Source organism: Epinephelus fuscoguttatus, linkage group LG5 (genome assembly GCF_011397635.1).
Source record: "Epinephelus fuscoguttatus linkage group LG5, E.fuscoguttatus.final_Chr_v1".
Taxonomy (NCBI): domain Eukaryota; kingdom Metazoa; phylum Chordata; class Actinopteri; order Perciformes; family Serranidae; genus Epinephelus; species Epinephelus fuscoguttatus.
In genome coordinates this window covers 39402128-39421606 of record NC_064756.1, presented here as the reverse complement: position 1 = coordinate 39421606, position 19479 = coordinate 39402128, and the positions used below count along the sequence as shown (strand labels likewise).

General features: G+C 40.3%; 1 long non-coding RNA gene and 1 other non-coding gene across 2 annotated transcripts; one reads left to right on the top strand and one right to left on the bottom strand.

Moving 5' to 3' along the window:
• Window positions 1-822: 822 nt before the first annotated feature.
• On the bottom strand, window positions 823-928 carry LOC125889574 (U6 spliceosomal RNA). Its single transcript, XR_007449466.1, has one exon. It is a non-coding gene; the product is annotated as a U6 spliceosomal RNA (small nuclear RNA).
• Window positions 929-16045: 15117 nt separating this feature from the next.
• LOC125888945 (uncharacterized) lies at window positions 16046-18970 on the top strand. The gene is made up of 3 exons (XR_007449381.1): window positions 16046-16138; window positions 16248-16400; window positions 18892-18970. It is a non-coding gene; the product is annotated as an uncharacterized LOC125888945 (long non-coding RNA).
• Window positions 18971-19479: the final 509 nt, after the last annotated feature.

Below are 19479 nucleotides of genomic sequence, written 5' to 3'. Positions count from 1 at the left end.
AGTTTTACATTTAGCGATTATATTTTGAGGCCACAATTTCTCTAGATGAATCTTACGACGTACATGGGGTTTTCTAGACAACATAGAGTCCTAAGGTCAGAAATGGTGACAATATTGAGTTTGAATGAAGTTGGAAACGAAAGAAAAGACTGGGAGCTGAAACAGCAGTGTTACAGCTGACTGTAATCCGGACTTTATTCATGGACACTTTTTATTTCACAGATAGAAAAACAAATGATGAGCACAGACATTTATCTGGACGCAGGTTTAGTGAATAAGCACCGGAAAAGACAAGTTTGGATGAATTTAACGTTATAGCCTAAATGTCTGCCTCTGAAAACCGAGTCCTGACTTTCACATCTGGCGAGATTCAAAGACACCGTTTCTCTACAATAATCTGAACATGAACACGGTGTTTTTAGACAAAATACAAGATAAGTGGTGAAAATAACGACTGAATGAAGTTTGCGAGCAGAAATGTAAAGTTTACCTCTGAAAACACAGCGTCCGGGTCCCGTCGGGTATTTTCTCCCGCACAAAAAACAACAGAAAGGTTTTAGATCCACAGCTGCCGACAGTAAAGTGATGAAAGATCATATTTGAGCAGGTTTAACTGTAGTTTTGCTCAGATAAAGAGAGTTTAAAGAGTTTTTGGGCAAAGTCTTGCAGAGAGCTGCTCCGCTCTGTTGCTCTGCAGCTCTGCGCTCTGCAGCTGCAGTGACTCAGGCCGCCGCGGCGCTGTTTCATCCAAATACAGTCAGATATTATAAAAAATCATATAAAATCATTAATAAATCATTAGAAACCAGGAGAAAAGAGGGGTATAATGAGGAACGCTTCACGAATTTGCGTGTCATCCTTGCGCAGGGGCCATGCTAATCTTCTCTGTATCGTTCCAATTTTAGTATATGTGCTACCGAAGTAACACAACAGAGCCCTGATTCTGGGGGGTATTTAACGGGCTGTGACCCCGGAGAGGTCCCTGTCATGGTGTAAGAACAAGAAGCTGCTGAAAGCAGTGAAAATTGTATTGAGATAGCTTTCAAACATTAATAATAAGAGTGTAGAGAGGTGTGGAGTGTGTGCTGAGAGCTCTCTGGGTGTAGTGACCCAGTCTGACCCAGTCAGACCAAACCGTAGGTCCTGTTAGCCCTGTTGAAGAACTCAAAGGGCTGATGGGAAATATGCTCAATGAGCCTTTACGTCACACAGCCAGGATTGGTGTGCTGCAAGCGAGAGAACAAAAGGCCTACTCACCGCTCCTCCCTCTTCCTGCATTCCTCCCAGAGGCACTTTGACCTCCCCCAGAAACCCCCACTGAGCTCCAGTATCTGCTAACCCTCCCCTGAGCACACACAGAGAGACAGAGAGAGGGACGGGGGAGGAGGGGAGGCACACAGAGAGACACACAGGCTGAAACACGCGATCTGTTCTAACACTCACGGCAGCAACAACCTCCTCGGCTGAGCGCAGACAGTTAGCTGGAGCTACAGCATGGACTCCTGAAGCCGCTCCTCAGCTGCTGGTATTGAAGCCTGAGCAGAAGGACAGAGACAGAAGGATAGAGACCATCAGACACAAGCCTACAAACAAGAGCTGTATGTGTGTGTTCATGAAGAAGTCAACTCCAAGCAGAAGGAGAGGAAACACCACGGTGTTTACAGCTGAAGCTTCATGTCTGCATCATGTTGTTCTGTTGCATTCAACAACATTCATTCACGATCATTTACAGTCAGTCTACCAGTGTTCCTGAAAGCTCCACATTTCACAGTCAAGGTATTTTAGTAAAACAGCCAAGACTGTTTTTAAGTGATTAAACTGTGTTCTTTATTTTCACAACTGTGTGGTTCTTTCCTACTTCCTGTTTTCATTCAAGAAATTCCAATGCAGTTTCACAAACTCACCACCAGGTGTCAGCCTTAGACCAGTCTGTGGAGTGGGGGGCGCTGCTGTGCTGAGGTCAGCCGGCAGGACCTGCAGGAAAACGCACACAATTATATCAAATATGAGTCACAACAACTTATCTAAATACACAGCGTAGGTCGGTGGCGAGCTATCATTCAAAGATTCCAATGAAGTTTGGAAGAAAACACAAAATATAACACGAGTCACAGCAACTTATTTATATGAATGGGTCCCTGATTTGCATTGTTGTCATGTTTACCGATAACAAATCCAGAAACATGCCGTTATATTAAATGAGCGCAAATCGCCGCAGCGGAGTCCATTAATAAAATCTCAGTTTGTATTTGTTTTGCTTTTACATAAAGAGTTTTCAGCCCTACAAGCATAGATCAAGATTTTTTTTAATCGAGACTTTAGACTAGAAAATTCGGCATACAACCAACACACCAGTGAGCTCTTGCTTTAATTTGATTGTAACTTTTAAAAACAGGTATTACCTCCACCACTAAGTTGTGTTTTAAGTTCGGTTTGTTTGTTTGTTTGTTCGTCTGGACAATCACGGAAAAACTACTGGCCCGATTTTACGAAATTTGGTGGAAGGGTGTAGCATAGGCCAAAGAAGAACCCATTAAATTCCCTAAAACTTGTAAAATACACAGCAGATAAAGTCGAGGAAATTCAATGCAGTTTGACAAACTCACCAGCAGGTGTCAGTGTGTGACCAGCTTGTGCTCTGGCTTCCTCATAGAGAGGTCTGTCCGACCTGACTGTCTGTCCTTGATATCAATTGTTGTATTGTTTTAGCAATAATTAATCCACGAAATATGCCGTTATATTGTGTGCGTGTAAATTGCTAAACCGTATCCCATTCAGAAAATCTCACAGTTTGTGTTTGTTTTGTTTTTTCATAAATAATTCCAAATTGACAAACATGAATCAGGATTTTTTAAAATTCAGACTTAAGACTAGAAAATTCGGCATACAACCAACACACCAATGAGCTCTTATTTTAATTACATCGCGATTTTAAGGGCCGCCATTATTGCTTTAATTAGCAGAGGTCATAGCGCAAACACTGAGTGTTAACACGTGTAGAAGTTGAAATTCTGCTTAAACAAAGTGCCTCTTCAATTATTACTCATTATTATTATTATCTCACCGTTGACATTGGGGGGCTGCGTGTAAAGCCGTAAAACTTTACTAAACATGTTGCTAGATGGAAGTCGCCCATCACTCCGATCAGTCAGCCAATCACACGCCCCATCAATAACTATCAGACTTAAAATGCAACTTGCAGGTTAAATTTTTTTAAAAAATATATACATAATCTTGTCTGAAAATTACTATATGAGAAGTTAATTCAGAATTTATTATGGTTTACATGACGTAAGGGCGCAAATTCAGAGGAAAAAGTGTCTCTTTTTAGCCAGTGTTGCCAACTCCTCAGTAAGGAAAGTAGCTATTGGCTGTCCTAAAAGTCGCTAGAAGTCGCTAAATGACGTCATCGCCTAATTTGCATAATTGATTGACCGTGTGTGTAACTAACGCTGTAGGAGAGTGTCTAACGTCGTGGGACAGACAAAACGTGAGTGAAAAACACCCTAAATATGTTTAGAGCTACAAATGAACTTCCTTCTGTTGATTCTTTATTCTTTTTTGCCATTGAAATAGGCCATCACTTCTCAAAATAACTTAATGATTTTAATGCTTTGTCTAGACCAACATGGGTTATTATTTTTTACGAGACCATTAAGTATGTAAATTCAACTGACTGGCACTTTGCACAGAATACTACAGTTGTTGAGTGTGACATAATCTCCAACAGGCTGTCTTGTGGGTGGCTCTGCTACGCTCACAAACAGAGGGAGCAAACATTGGAGCAGCCCTGCCTCATGACAAAATGCCAAAGCATAAGTCTAGCTTTACAGATGAATACATTAAAAAAACGTCCCCACTTACCGTCCCAGTCGGGACATATGGGAGGCGGAGTGCACTGGCTGCAAACTAAACGTCCTCTTTTGCCTGGTCATGTCTTTGTGGGGCGTATTTGTATTATTTACATTATTACATATATTTTGTTAGATTTTCTAATACAGAAGAGGTATTATTTATAACATTATTTCATTTTTTCCACAGTAAGACTTGAAAAGAGAGCTATTACTTTGTTATAGGTTGATTTTCTAAAACAGAAGAGGCATTATTTATGTGATTATTTAATTCCGGAGATTATAATTTTAATTTTATTTTTGTACCATTGATACATGTTAAAGAGAGATTATTTCATGCGTAACAAAGCATGTTGAAAGCATGTTTTGGAAATAAAAATATGGTCACCCTATTAGACTATCAAATTTAATCAAAAGGCTGTTAAGTAGGGTGGAATTGCTAGCTCTACTTCCAACCCTCCTCTTTTATCTGGGCTTGGGACCGGCAAAGTGATTCAAAAAAGACACTCTGGCAGAGTTACTTAGGTTTTTTTTTTTCCCATGTTTTTTTTTTTTTTTTTTTAGCTTTAGTTTGATTTGGTTTCTAACATATGCTCCACTTACAGTAGGAGCCTACAACAAGGCACAATAAAATATGAACATTTGTTTCCATAACTTTAACATTTTTGTATAGATGGTTTTAACTTTAACTTTTAACTTGATCCCGTAGATCACAGGATCCTCCTGTCTCGCCTGGAACAGTGGATAAGTATCACAGGTACTGCCCTTCTATGGTTTCAGTCCTACCTCACTGATCGGAGCTTCTCAGTTAACTTAGGGGAATTCAACTCAGCTACGGCTCCTCTCACCTCCGGTGTCCCCCAAGGCTCCATTTTGGGCCCCATCCTCTTCTTGCTCTACATGCTGCCATTAGGGCTGATTTTTAAGAAACACAACATACCTTTTCACTGTTTTGCAGATGATGTACAGATCTATCTGCCCCTTAAATCCATTAGCAAGGATTCTGTACGGCCACTGCTAGAATGTTTAAAAGATGTCAAATCCTGGATGGACACTAACTTTTTAAATCTCAATGGGGAAAAAAAAAAAACAGAGATCATTATGTTTGGATGTGACCCCTCCGATTACTCCGCTAATTTTCTGGGCCCCTTCACTCCTAACATCCGTTCCTCTGTTAAAAATCTCGGTGTGAACTTTGACAGTGCCTTTAAATTCGATAAACAAGTTAGATCAGTAATACAAACCGGCTTTTATCAACTCAGGCTTTTAGCTAAAGTAAAGGGCTATCTCTCCCCCCAAAATCTAGAGAGGGTAATCCATGCTTTTATAACCTCACGTCTGGACTACTATAACTCACTTTATGTCGGTATTGACCAGTCACTACTACACTGTCTACAGCTTGTCCAGAATGCAGCAGCTTGCCTCCTCACTGGAAAGCGTAAACACGAACACATCACACCAATCTTGGCCTTGCTCCACTGGCTTCCAGTGCGTTTTAGAATTGATTTTAAGATTTTATTGATTGTTTTTAAAGCCCTAAATGGGCTGGCACCCCCTTATTTAACCGAACTCCTGCACTTTCATGCTCCCTCCAGAGCCTTGAGATCAGCCAGTCAGCTATTACTGGCTACTCCTAGGACTAGGCTAAAGACCAGAGGTGACAGAGCCTTTGGGGCGGCTGCCCCTAGGCTCTGGAATAGACTGCCCCTGCACATTAGGTCTGCCCAGACCCTAGAGGTTTTTAAGTCTTTTCTTAAAACCCACTTCTTCTCTCAGGCTTTTAACTCAGGTTGAGCTGGACACCCAAACATTTTATCTTATTTTTATCTTATTTTATAACTCTTGCATTTTATTTTATTGTATTGTATTTTATGTATCTTATGGTCATTATTGTGGTGTACTATTAGGTACCTCATTGTATTTGTTTGTTTATTTCTATTGACCTGTTCAGCACTTTGGTCAACCTTGGTTGTTTTAAATGTGCTTTATAAATAAAGTTTGAGTTGAGTTGAGTTGAGTTGAGTAAACTTCAACAACAAAAAGAGACAATAGAAAACAACAATGGCAATGTGAAAAAATGGTCTGGTTCTAATTCAGGTTGTTAGTTTTTCAGACCCCCCTCCACACAAACATGCTGCGCTGGCTCACAGAAAGAGTAGGTCATCTTCATTTTGGTCAAGGCTTTCTGCGGCAGGTTCAGCAACTGAGGGAGCTGACTTAAATGAATACGCAACTGATGTGCCGAAAAGCTGCAAAACATTATCAGGCAGCTTGTGCTCATAGCAAGCCTCATCAGACAGCTTCAAACCATATCAGACATATAGGATGGAGTTAAGGGTCTGTTCGCAGTTTGCTTTTTACCACACTCATCTGGCTGAATAATCTCTCGACTTCAGCATTCGAGTGTGGCAAGGACAACACAGACACAGCAGCCATGGCAAGTTCCTGAAACGGATTGACATCAGCTGCATCCCTGAACTTTCAAATCTCACTCCAGAAACCCACTGTGTTTTTTGTTTCATTCCACTTCCTAAGATGGATGACACGCCATTGCTGGATAATCCTGTCTATATCTGGAGGAGAGTAGGCAAGGAGCTTGGCTATTTTTTCAATTTCTCAATTTCTTATTGTGCTTTATAGTTTCCTCCACATTGAAAACTGACATGTACTGCAGTGCTTCAATGTTGTCCGGCAGTCTCATCCTCAGCTCTTTTGTGAGGGAGATGGTGAAGGCTACACATCGCTTTCTGACGACGTTCTCCTCCTCAGGTGCAAGGTGGAGCTCAGCTGCCATGGACTCAAAAAGGTAACCAAGGTATGGTTTCAGACTGATGTATCCATCAATTGACCCTTTGAGGACATCAACATTCGGCAGTGGATTCAGCATCCTGCTACTCACGGACTTTATCAATGTTCTGTGGATCACTGTACATGGAGTGTAAAACCTCAGCCATGTAGCAGTGTTCACTGGACTTGGTGACTGCAAAATGCAGTTTCAGCTCCTCCCACTGGTCCAAAATGCGTGAAACCACTGGTTCGATGGAGAGCCAACGGGTGGCACACACTTTGGTTATTTGTAAGGGTTTCTCCCCACAGTTAATGGTCTCATATATGGCCTTGTAGGCCTCCCTCCGCTTTGGAGACACAGAAAACCAGTTACAGGTCTCCCGTACCAAGTACTCCACGCTACGGGGGAGGGTGTCATTTGAAGCATGACTAACGGCAAGCTGCAGAGAATGACACACACAGCGAATGAGGATCCCTTTATTAATACCTGTCATAACAGAGGCATTGTCAGTCCCTATCCCCTAGAGTTACTCTTTTTTTGACACAGCACTTCTACAGGAAAGCCACAACAGCACGCGCTATAGATGTGGCATCTCCTCCCTCCAACTCAACAAGCCCCAGAAAAGTTGAGACAATTGTCTGTTTGGTGTCACTAAAGTACCTCATCACAACCCCCAGGTACTTAGAAACACTGACATCTGTGGACTCATCAAGGAGGAGGCTGAAACACTGATCACCCACATCTGCAACCAACTTTTTCAGAAAGTATGGCGCTAGAACGCCATTTATCATTTCTGTGCACTTCGTCCTGTGCATTTTGAAGTGGGTAGCAGCAGTGGAGTCAGAAAAAGCAGCCTTACATGCTTCCCCAGTGTGGTCATATGCAAGCATGGAGCAGTGCTCAGCAATGGCTAATGCCATGGTGGCTTCAGCCTTTTTTGTGGAGCCAGTTTGTTTCACAAATAATGGCAGCTTGGTTTGAGTGGAACTGTAAGGCTTTGCCTTTTGAATGTGTTTTTGAGTGGTAGCATGTTTTTTTATGTCACTGAGTTTTGCATAAAAATCAGTCTTGCAATACATGCAGTATGCCCGTGTGTTATCCCCAATAAACTGCTTTAACCAGCCTTTGTAATCAGGGTTTGCTTCCCACTCCTTTCTGTACTTTTGGCTGTACAGCTTAGACTGCGCCATGATGAGCAGTTTAGCTAGCACAGTGGACAACGAGGTGAGACGTGAATGAAGCCAAAATCCTTAAACAATACAATATAGAATGTACAATATATAATATACAATACAATCAGAAAGCTGAGACAGACAGGCGATGTGATTCAAATGCAGCGATTTATTAATTAGCAACAGAGCAGAGGCACACACAGTCAGCGGACGAGGTGAGTAGTGACTGAGGCAGACAGGAGGCGGGGTGTGAGTCAAATACAGTGATTTATTTTAGCGTGACAGTGAAGAAATATTATATTTACATGCCGCTCTGCAAGCCAGGGCGGGATCAGTGGCGGCTTTGCGCACGCACGATTCATTTGCAGTCTGGACGCGGAGGAGTGAAGATCTCCTCTCTGCTCTGTGAGACTGACCACTTGTGAGTGCTTTGGGACGGGGGAGGGGCTCACGGCAGCACCCGCTGCTGCTCGTTGAGAACAGAACTGCAGAGCGACATGTGCTTTCACTTCAGAGTTGCCACCAGAAATGTCTCCAGTAACACTAGAAAAAGTCGCTAGATTTGTCGCTAGTCGCTTTTTTGAAAAAATGTCGCTGAAGGGGTCTGAAAATCTAGCGACAAAGTTGCTAAGTTGGCAACACTGTTTTTAGCTCCTCTTCTAAAAACTTTTTTTTTTTCCAACATCACGTGATACTACGTCACGAGAGGGACTCTGCGTCCTTGACCCTGCCTCTGTCCAATGCGCAATAGTAGGTGGTAGTAAGTCTGAGCAGTAGTTTCAGCGGTTGGTTGTTAACAGTGCATTTCACCATTTGTGATTATGCCAAATTATTGTGTTTGTGCAGGTTGCACAAACTCGAGTCTGTGAGGACATTGAGTCCACTGTTTTCCAGACAGAAAAAGGAGTGGAGTTTGTTTTCGTGCCTGAGTGCGTTTTGTGCAGGTGAAGAGGCGCGATGTCACTGCTTCATCTGTGACCAAAAACGTGGTCGTGTGCAGCGCTCATTTTGGATCCTCAGGGGTATGTGCCAGGGCGGGCGGGCTCCGTGGAGAGGGAGACCTCAGGTGGCATGAGGGTTGATGGACAGTGTGAGGGATGTTATGTCTGGTCTGGGGGTCAGATTCTCCACCAGAGCCCAGAAGGCATCCACCTCCCTGCAGCATACTCTCCACAGCTGAGGACATGGGCTGGCAGTTCCCACACAAGCACCTATCATACAAAACATTATCAGGAAATCTTCGTATCTCTCCCTCTCTCCGCTGCGGACGTCAATACACTGTAATGGGGAGTTATAACACGCATAGCAAGATACGTCTGATACAAACTGATATTTGCGCATTAGTTTCTGTTATGGGTAAGTAGCATTAGTTATCTAATACTGGCAGAACTATTGGTAGCTTTGTTATAACCTAACACGTGATGGCAAACTTAATGTTGTGATGTCAACACAGCGTTAGACATCGTTAGCTGTCGTTAGCTTACACTGGTTGCTCACCAAGACACCTGCCCAGTTCTCCACTGGTTCTCCTCACACCACAGCTCTATTTCTCTCCTGTGGCCGTTATTTCTCCTAACCCTGATCTGTTCATGGTCTCTTGGACGCCTAGCAGGCTCATAATTATAAGCCTGTGGGCCGTCATATGCATATGAATGTACATTTTCAACCTCTTCAGTCTCAAAACTAGTACTGGGATCCATGTTTATTAATGTTACACTCAAACTTGGCCAGACTCCCTTACGCCATATCACTTCCGGTTAGTGGGTTTTTAGATGCGGAAGCAAAATTCTCTCACAAAAACGAGCCCAAAAGTCACTGTAGTGTGTATATGTTTTTGTTTTTATCGAGTTTCTACATCATTTTCCTACACATTTATTCACCATGGTCTCCAATCTGCAAGTTGGGCTTTAAGACTGGAACTACAGAGCTCATGCGCACAAGGTTAAAAAGATCAGGGGCCGGTTGCACCAACTAGTTTACAAAAATACTGGTCCAACCGACCAGTATTTTTGTTGTTGTTTTTTTGTTTAACATAGGGTTATGGTGTTTGAGAGGAGAGTGAAACACCATAACCCCGTTATTTGCGGTAATTTCAGAACCGTTTGTTGCGTGTTGTATTAGGTTTGGCCTCACGGCGCACCACAGTATGTGATTTAAGCTAGCTTGCTTGCTAAATAGTTTGGTCAACTTACTTTGCCATCACGTTAGTGTGTTTTTTTTTCCCAAAAAGCAGTTCAAGCCAAAGATGGATATAAGAACGTGGTTTTGTAAAAAAACAAAAAACAAAAAACAAAACACTACAGAAGAGACTGCAGCCCAGGCCAGTGGCTCCTCGCTTACTCAGAAAGTTCAACAAACAAACAAGAAGGCTGAAACTCTACTGAGGAAAGGTAAGACAGAATATAGCTGGTTTATTTTTCTATGTTCTATGTCACACATGTCTTTTTCTGCTGGATATGTCAGACATGCATCCAGACAGCAGGATGATTGATGATGAATGAGTTTTGAAATTGGGGACATCCAGCTTTGGGTGACAGATTAGGCTAGTGGAAAAACTGTGTAGATTCATGACATGATAAAAATGTGTACGCAGAAAGCCAGAAATATACACATTATTTTCGGCGTATTTGTAAAGCCTCTCAATTAATGTAGGAACTTGTTGCACATGCATGAGCATTTCCACTCCATATTTATTCATAAATGGACGAATATGCCCTGAACCAGCTTTCATACCAATCTGCCGCTTGCTCCACCCGTCCGTCTGACTGTAAGCTCCATCTGTCATGAGACAAACATGAAAGAAGACGTACAGTTTAGTGTGTTTCACCGGCGACGAGCTGTCATTATGCACGACAATTACAATTTTTAAGCGCCCCCTCAGTAACTTCATCCTGGCGCCAGGCCTGGTAGTTTACCGTATGTGAATACGCAACTGACTTTAAGTCCATTCTAAAGACTGTCTTAACTAAGACCGACTAATGCTGTGTTCCCACCAAACGCAGTTAGGACCAGGCTTAGTAAAGACCAGTTGGTGCAACCGGCCCCAGGACTTTAAAGACCGTTACTATAAGGAACTGTTGTTCAGTAATACTGTATTAATGAATATAGCTATTTACAAACCATAGCCTGTTATTTAATCTCTAAATGTGAAATAAACCTTTAGTTCTTTAGGTGACAACATTATTATTTTCTTTTATTATTTTTTATGTCTTTTTATTTCACATCAGCCAGCATTAATATGGCAAACCCCATTAAAGGGAAATTTAGGTTTATTTCAACCTGTCTCCTATCGTCCTAAATTTGTTTCAAGTGACTAGTGACATAAAAATAATAGTTAGCATGTTAGCCGTTAGCCTAGATACAGCCAGGGCGCATAGTAGCGTCAGACCTGTTAAAACATAAGTGAACGGGCATACTTCAAGTGCAAAGTTAGTCCACTAATCAAGCTTTTTTTCCACAAAGACCGCCTCATATTATTAGGATAAATGTCAGAGAACATATAGGCTAGAAAACGACATGTAAACGTGTTGTCTTACCTTACCGGTGTGGTGCCATGTTAGCTCTGCTTTCCAAAGCGCGGCCGAAATATATTTCGCGAGCTCTAGATAAAGCCCAGCTGGATACTACTCCAGGTGGAGGTGTCTCGTCCTCGGTCACATCCAGACCTTGAAAATAAGTCTGCAACCGGTCCCATTCCTTGCAACAGAGGCATTTCTACCAATCTCCAGAGCTACGCAGCCTTGCAGCAGCCATTTCTCCTCTGTCGTCCTCTACCTGTTGCGCCTCTCTCTCTGTCCTCCTCCGTTCTTCAATTTCACGAAGCTCTTCGTCAGTGTATTCTGGCTCAAATAAATAAGGGCAGCCATCAAACTCTGCAAAATCAAATTCCTCCTCCACAAAGTCGAAGTATGGCAAAAAGTCAGCCATTATTCTATAAATCTTTCATAAAATAAATGAATGAACTTTTCATTCTAATGTCCGGTTCTGCTTTCCAGCTGTTGCTGCTGCACGAGATTTCAGGCACGGTATGAGATCGCTGCTTGTTCTTGCGATATTTTGGCCGCGCTTTGGAAAGCAGAGCTAAATGGTAAACAGAAGAGCTTCGTGAAATTGAAGAACAGAGGAGGAGAGAGAGAGAGAGAGAGAGAGAGAGAGAGAGAGAGAGACGCGCGAAAGGTAGAGGACGAGAGAGGAGGAATGGCTGCTGCAAGGCTGCGTAGCTCTGGAGATTGGTGGTGTACCTGTGAATGTGAATCTCCACTGGCTGTATGAGATACGCCTCTTGTTTCTACATTTTAAATCTGTTCAGAATTGTTATTAATTTTTATATAAATAATAACATTTTTGCTCAATAGCTTCCAGGAAATATGATCAATTGACTCAAAATCAGTGTGGGACCATGTTACTCCACTGGCTGCTTGAGATACGCCCCTTGTTTTTACATTTAAAATCTCTAAATATTTTTTATTAATTTTTATATATAAATATTAGCATTTTAGCTCAATAGCTTCCAGGAAATATGATTGACTCAAAATCAGTGTAGGATCATAGTACTCCACTGGCTGTATGAGATACGTCCCTTGTTTTTACATTTAAAATCTCTAAATATTTTTTATTAATTTTTATATATAAATATTAGCATTTTAGCTCAATAGCTTCCAGGAAATATGATCAATTGACTCAAAATCAGTGTAGGGTCATAGTACTCCACTGGCTGCATGAGATACACCTGTTTTTTTTCTACATTTTCAATTCATTCATAATTTTTATTTGAAAACGTTTAGCTGAATATCTATTAGGTCGTGATATAATGAATCAAAGCCACTGTTAGAACATATTGATACGTTTCTTTTTTTGTCTTTAAACACAGTATCTCTGCTTCAAATATCCCACATTTTTATTTTGAAAACAGGAAGTCTCCTTGCATTTACTGTAAAGTCTGCAATATGGGTGCACTTGAAATGTTGGAGTGGCTGGCTCGGAGTCAGACTGGGTGGTCCAGAGGAGTTTCCCCCAGAGCGAATGTCTGTTGAATATCCAACTTAAAACTAACTTCACCCCAGTGTATTTTTGAGCCATTTTGGTAATATTTGGTTAAAGGTTCTGTACACACATGTATTAATGAATTAAATGCTAAGAGAAATAACTCCACCCTATGCTGCTGCACACCCTGTATTTTTTCCCCTGCTACAAGGTCATGCTCTGTCTCTCTGTCAATGCAGAGTCTTCATGTCTGCATTATGATGCATCTTGTAAGCAAAAAATGTCCACATTTGTATTCATTACTTGTATAATTTTGAATTTAGTAATACTCTGTGGTTCTGAAAACTTCAAAGGCACACCAGAAATTTTCTGATGGCCCACCATTTGGAAACCACTGTTCTAACACAATATTGTTGCACAGCTTTGCTGTACCTTCCAGAACAATAGCTTCTGATTTAAAATGTGGCATGCTGCTGTAGTAGATGAAAAATATTGATATGGTGTTTTATTTTTCCTTATTTTAAAGGTCGGGGTGTTTTTGCTACTGAGGCTTTCAGAAAAGGAGATTTTGTGCTTGAATACCGTGGCAACCTTCTCAAACAGGACAGCCCCCTTCATTGGAGGCACTATGATGACACAGAAGCAGTGTTTATGTTTGATTTTCAGTGGAAAGGGAAAAGTTATTGGTAAGTAAGAGTGAATATGCCCTTCCTTGCATGTGTAATCTAGGAATGCATGACATGGATTTTTTTTTCAGCTCATACTCCACAATAATGGTATATAACGGTAATATAATGGTATATATAATGGTATAACAATAATGATCTGCCTCTCATGTCTGACACTGACAACTGATAATTTAAATTTCTTTCACAGCTAAGGTAAAGAAGGCTCACATGTAGTGATCAAAAATTTATGATTTAAAATTGTTAGTCTCTAGTCTGCATGGCATAGCTCTACCTAAGTGCAGCAGTTTGACTTCATGAACATGACAACAGCATGCTGCACTTCTTATTTTCTGTTTGACAAAATGCAAATGAATGTTAGAGGAGCACACTGCCATTGACTGCAATGGAGTGTGTAGAAGCTGTGCTTGTTAAGATGCTATTGGCTTCATATAGTGCTGGGTGGTTTGACCAAAAACTCATATCACAGTTCTTTCCAAAATTTTCCTAGTTTTTCTGATGTGGGTGTACCAGCAGCCTGACTATGTGGAACTGGTAATGACCAGGCATATGTGTAGTCTGTCATGCACGACAAACTCCTAAAACTGCACAGAGCGTGGTTACTTCATGAGCACTTGGATTCTAGAGTTGTGTGCCTTCACTGGCCTCATGTAAAAGGGATATTCACTCTAAAATAAAGTACATTTTGTCAGGCGAAAATTGAAATATAGTGTAAATCTTCATTTAATCAGCCCCAGTAACAGATATTGTGATGCTACAATAATCCCACAAGGGTAACCTTTGTTTTGATACCAAGATTATTCATATAGGCCTTGTAGTTGCAAAGATATTCTGTATTTTTAATGGGAATTTTTTACTCGAGAATAGGCCTAAAAAAGGCTCTGGACCTAACTTAAACATTCAAACTGATCTTGAAAAAAAAAACACCGGTTGATGGTGAATCTGAGAAAATTGCCCAGCACTAGCTTCATATCATACGTCAATGGCTTGCTCAGCTGTTGAATTAAACCTTCCCTTCTCTCCAATCTTTCTTTATCCAAATTTTACATGATTTTTTTTAACTGTCTTACTATGCTGAACACTGTATACAAACCAAGTTAGCAACTTTTACTTTGAACTTTATTGTTCTTTTTTTTAAGTCTTGATGCATCAGTTGAAGACAAGTCACTTGGAAGGCTTGTGAACGATGACAACAAAAAGCCTAACTGCAAGATGAAAACTATTGATATTGGTGAGATGCCACATCTGTGCTTGTTTGCTATAAAAGACATTACCCCTGGTGAGGAAGTAAGTTACAACTACGGGGATGCAGACTGGCCTTGGCGCAAGCAGGTACACTACCATATCATGGATCCCTTCAAATGATGAAAATATTACATAAAGTTAAATTGTGATAACATTTGTTTTGGTTGTTTGAGTACAAATGTAACATGCTTTTCCATAACGTTTCCTAGAGTTGGGTGGTATCCAGCTTTTGATGCCTTTAAGCCTTGCATGAATTTAAGTTGATTGAACGTCTCTTAACACTGAGCAGTGTTGTTCCCAGACGTGACATAAATGGAGCCACCTACATTCTCACACACTTAAGTTCAAATTTTAAGTCTTGTTGGTTTCTTAAATTGTATCCTGTTTCTGTTTCCAGCAGAAATTATCACCTGATGTCAGTGAGCAGATTGTGGATGAGAGTGACAGACCTCAGCTAGGAGCCAGATTATAACACACTAAATAATCTCTCAGAGATGAGACGGCTATTGGTTATCTGTGTTGTATATGGTGGGTGATTGAGTATGAATTACCTCCCAGCATTTCTCTTATGGCAGCCCAAGTAGTCTGTGTCTATAAGTACTTCTCATGTCTGCATGTCTGCTGCTGGGGGGTGGACTCTGTCTGTCAGTTACCACACCACAAGTATAGCTGGACTGACAAACTGGTTTCATCTAACGGATGTCCCCAATTAGGTTTGGGTAGCAAGTGTATGTGTTTTGAATGACCCCAAAAGTATGGCTAGACTAACAACTAAACTAAGTTTAACTTGGTTGAACGTCTCTTGTTAACACTGAGTAGTTAAAATGTTCCCAGACTTGACATTAAGCCCACTAAATAGCTTCATATTTTAAAATGCAGATCAAAGTTTTTTGTTTTTTTAAGTGGGTTTATACAGACCTGATTATTCCACTACATGTGTTCCTATGATTTTTTTTTTCAAATTCAACAAATATTTTTTATATTTATATCTTATATAGAAGTTCTGCACACTCCCTGTGATCTCTGACACCACAGACCCCAGGTGGGGAACCACTTCTCTAGAGAACAGCATGAACTTAATTTAATGAGCATTCATTACAAGTGTAAAATCATTAAGTGCAGATTGCAGGATATCAAAACATTGCAATGCATAATCAGCATGCAGTACAATATTCTAGAGCCAAACCCATACCAATTTATGTTTTCAACCTAAAACCACCAGTTTTTTTTCCTTCACATAGTGCATAGGGTCTATGGTTAGATACATTTTCACATTGGTCAGTGAGTGTTCACTCACATGCATACATATATGCTTTTTGTCTTTTAGCTGTTATCTGGTCCTGTGGATACATCTGTAATGGAAGATAAGATCAACTTCAACAGCAGCAATCCAGCCACTTTTCATCTTTCAATGTAATCACTATTTCACTACTGCACATTTTTGACTGTAAAGTGTTTTCTTTCCAGGCAACGTTTGCTTTGCTCAACAAGGTCTTATCTAATTTCATTGCTGTCCTCATAGCCTCGAATGGCCAAACTGAGAAAGCACCATGAGGAATGCTTCAATCGACAAAAAATTGCAGAGGAGCAGCGAAATGCTAAAGAAAGACAACATACCACCATTCTGTTAAAGCGTGCACAGCTGGCTCAGAAACTGGCAGAACTGGATGCTCTTGTGAGTAATGTGAACATTGCTGTCTGCCCAACTCTTTTCATCATGTGTATTACTAGAAGATTCACTGCAAACCTAGCCGTATTGGATATACTGTGTGCGCAAGGGAATTAAACTTGAAGTGATGATTTCAAAATTCTGCTGAAATATTTGCAATTAAATGTTTAGTGATCAAATATAAAAGTAAGGTATAGATAATTATTCAGTTAATCAACTTAACCTCCTAATCAGACGTGTCACTCTCTACCGTGAGTAGCTGCTGAGTAGCTGCAAATGTGGGGAGTAGGGCTAAATTTAATTTTTAAAAAATTGCTACTTAGATGCTGATGTAGTTAGCTCTCTGTATAGCCACAATTCTGTTGTCTTGCTTAATGTCTTGCCCACACCACTACCTTACTTGTTACATGCCACAAGTTATGAACCACACTGATGGCTGCTATGTCACAGGTACTGAGCAGCACTGAGAGCACAGCTGAATTCTGAAAGGAAAACAGCAGATTTTGCCAAAGTTGGAATAAACCTTACAATCTTACACTGTGTTTCTATGATCACAAGCATGCCCAGCCTTGCACTTAACCCGCTGAGAATGCCCAAAGTCACAGCTTATGAGATTTAATCAAGACAAAAATGATAGCTTGCACTTGACAACTCAGTTATTGCACTTCTGGGTTGTACACAGTACACAATTGTCTTGTCTATCTTTTCACTGCAACTCTGCAGTTATGGAATCATAACTGTAGAAACTGACAGCTGTCAAACTCTGACATAGAGAGAGGACAGAACTAGCCCACCTGTAGTGTCAAAAAATGCAGTAAAGAATAAGTTCAATGTTTCTGAATCCAATACTACATGTACTTGGATTTATCCACAATATCAAAGAAAGATTTAGAAAGTTACACAGTAATATAAGAGTATGAAGCATCTACACTGTCCAAGGTGCTTACCATGCCCACTCTGCCAACTGAAAGCGACTTTGGTTTTTAAAAAGACAATCATTCAATTAATCGGTGATGTAAGACCAGCTGCAGAAGCAACACAGCTCTGTGTTTTGTCAAGTAGTGGAAAACTTGCCATTGTACTCTGTATTTCAATCAGTCTTTTATTATTTCCTCTATTATGAAGAACTGGAGCATTCTCGCTCTCAGGCTTATTTTTATTTAATATTGCCTATTTAATTTATTTACAGGTTGATATATTTGCAGCTGTATATCCAAACAGGGAAGGCAGTCATTTGCATTTTATTTTGATCAGTCTGTTTTCATTAAAAGTCCTCTTGGCATCTCAGATATGGCTTTGACTTACAATTAAAAATTAAGTACATAATAATACCAAATGTATATCAGTGTAGAGCCTAAAAATACAGATACTTATTTTCTTTGTCTTTTTCTCAGTTATGACCACAATTCACTGTATGGAACCACCGATTAGCGTCTCTTGGCATTAACACTTGGTGCTTGGACCATTTGAATGTTTTGACCAATTGAATTTGGGTGTGTAGAGGGCAAAATATAAGGCTGATCCGCACAATTTCAGGTGGACTGTTAAAATAAAGAGAACATTGAGTGCTGGTGTGTGTAGGCACCGTTTCATAAATCTGATTACTTTTTTTTAGGGCATGCCATTTAAGTTTTTTGGGCGCACATGTGCTTTTAGTATGGATCCTGTGCAATGTTTTATAAATGAGACACAGAACAGGAGGATCCTGCTTTCTGTGGCTTCAGCAAGGAAACAGGACCGCCTCCTTATGAGTTCTCAGTCTTGATTGGCTGAAGTGCGCTGGGATTCCAGAACATGTTTTTCCTTTTTTCTCCCTGAGCAGTATGAGACAGGGAGAGACATGGTTTACTGACCAAACGCTCTACAATACTGATAACTATTGGAACTATTCAACACTTTTGATAAGAATATATTACTTACAACAGCCTTAATAAGTCCAAATTGTACTCATGAATTGCACCTGTGAACATGCATAAGCAGTGATTGAAAAAACATTTGAAATTAAAACTCTTTGGTCTGTCAACTGGTAACATTTTTATTTTCAGGCCCCAATTCCAAATTGGTGAAATACCTCTGGCACAAAATATTGAAATTAGGACAACTATGTAAAGAAATTACCAGCACAAGATTGTGGAATGTTTAGATGAATATTTTATGTTTCTTAATCTATTTCTTTCTAGTGTAGTTTATTTTACATCTGCCAGCAGATGCATGGTTTTGCAAACCATGGTTGTAAATGCAATGCAGCTTCCTCACTTAATGTAATGCATGTTTATAGCTACATACAGCTATAGAGATACAGAATTAAAGAGACAGGATACTGTGCCTTCTTTTATGACTTGCTTACTTTTAGACATTAGTAAGAGTAAGGCATTAACAAAATTTTTCTTTTAGTAAGAACTGGTTTAATATTACTGAAAGTTTTGTTTTTGTACTTGAACAGAGTATCATGTTTGGTTTAGTTGATTTCTCATCTTTTCTCATGTCTTTTCTTCAGCTGACTTCACAATCTCCCTTGGATGATCCCACTGAAGAGGAGTATGATGATATTCAAGTATGTTCACAACAGACTGGGGGCAATGTTTATAATCACTCACGTGTTCTTAATTAATTGAGCATTATTATAGCAGTGACAGGGTTGCTATACAGCTGCCTTTTTGTAAATAAACTTTTTATGCAGATTGTTTATTTCCGTAATGTTATTATCCGTGATGAGGATCGAAGCGTGATTTATCATTATGGTAGTGAATGTAAATGGTCATAAATCATGCCCCCAAAACACCACTATCTCTAACATCCTTTTCAAATGAACCAGTGTTACTTTTAAAGGTCTGTATTGCCTGTTGTTTTATACAAGGTCAAAAATGCATGTGAGGCTGTTATTTATACATACTAGAATGCTTTTATCCTTTTTGTTTGTCAGACAAGAGCTCCTGTTATGTGTTCATTATCATCGTCAGCTTGTCAGAATTCTGAGGATTTTTCAGCGGATGACTCAAAAAGGAAGTCGTTAAAACAGAGAAAGGTATTTTCCTGCAATGATAAGTAAGGGTGTAACAGTATACAGAAGTCACAGTTTGGCGCA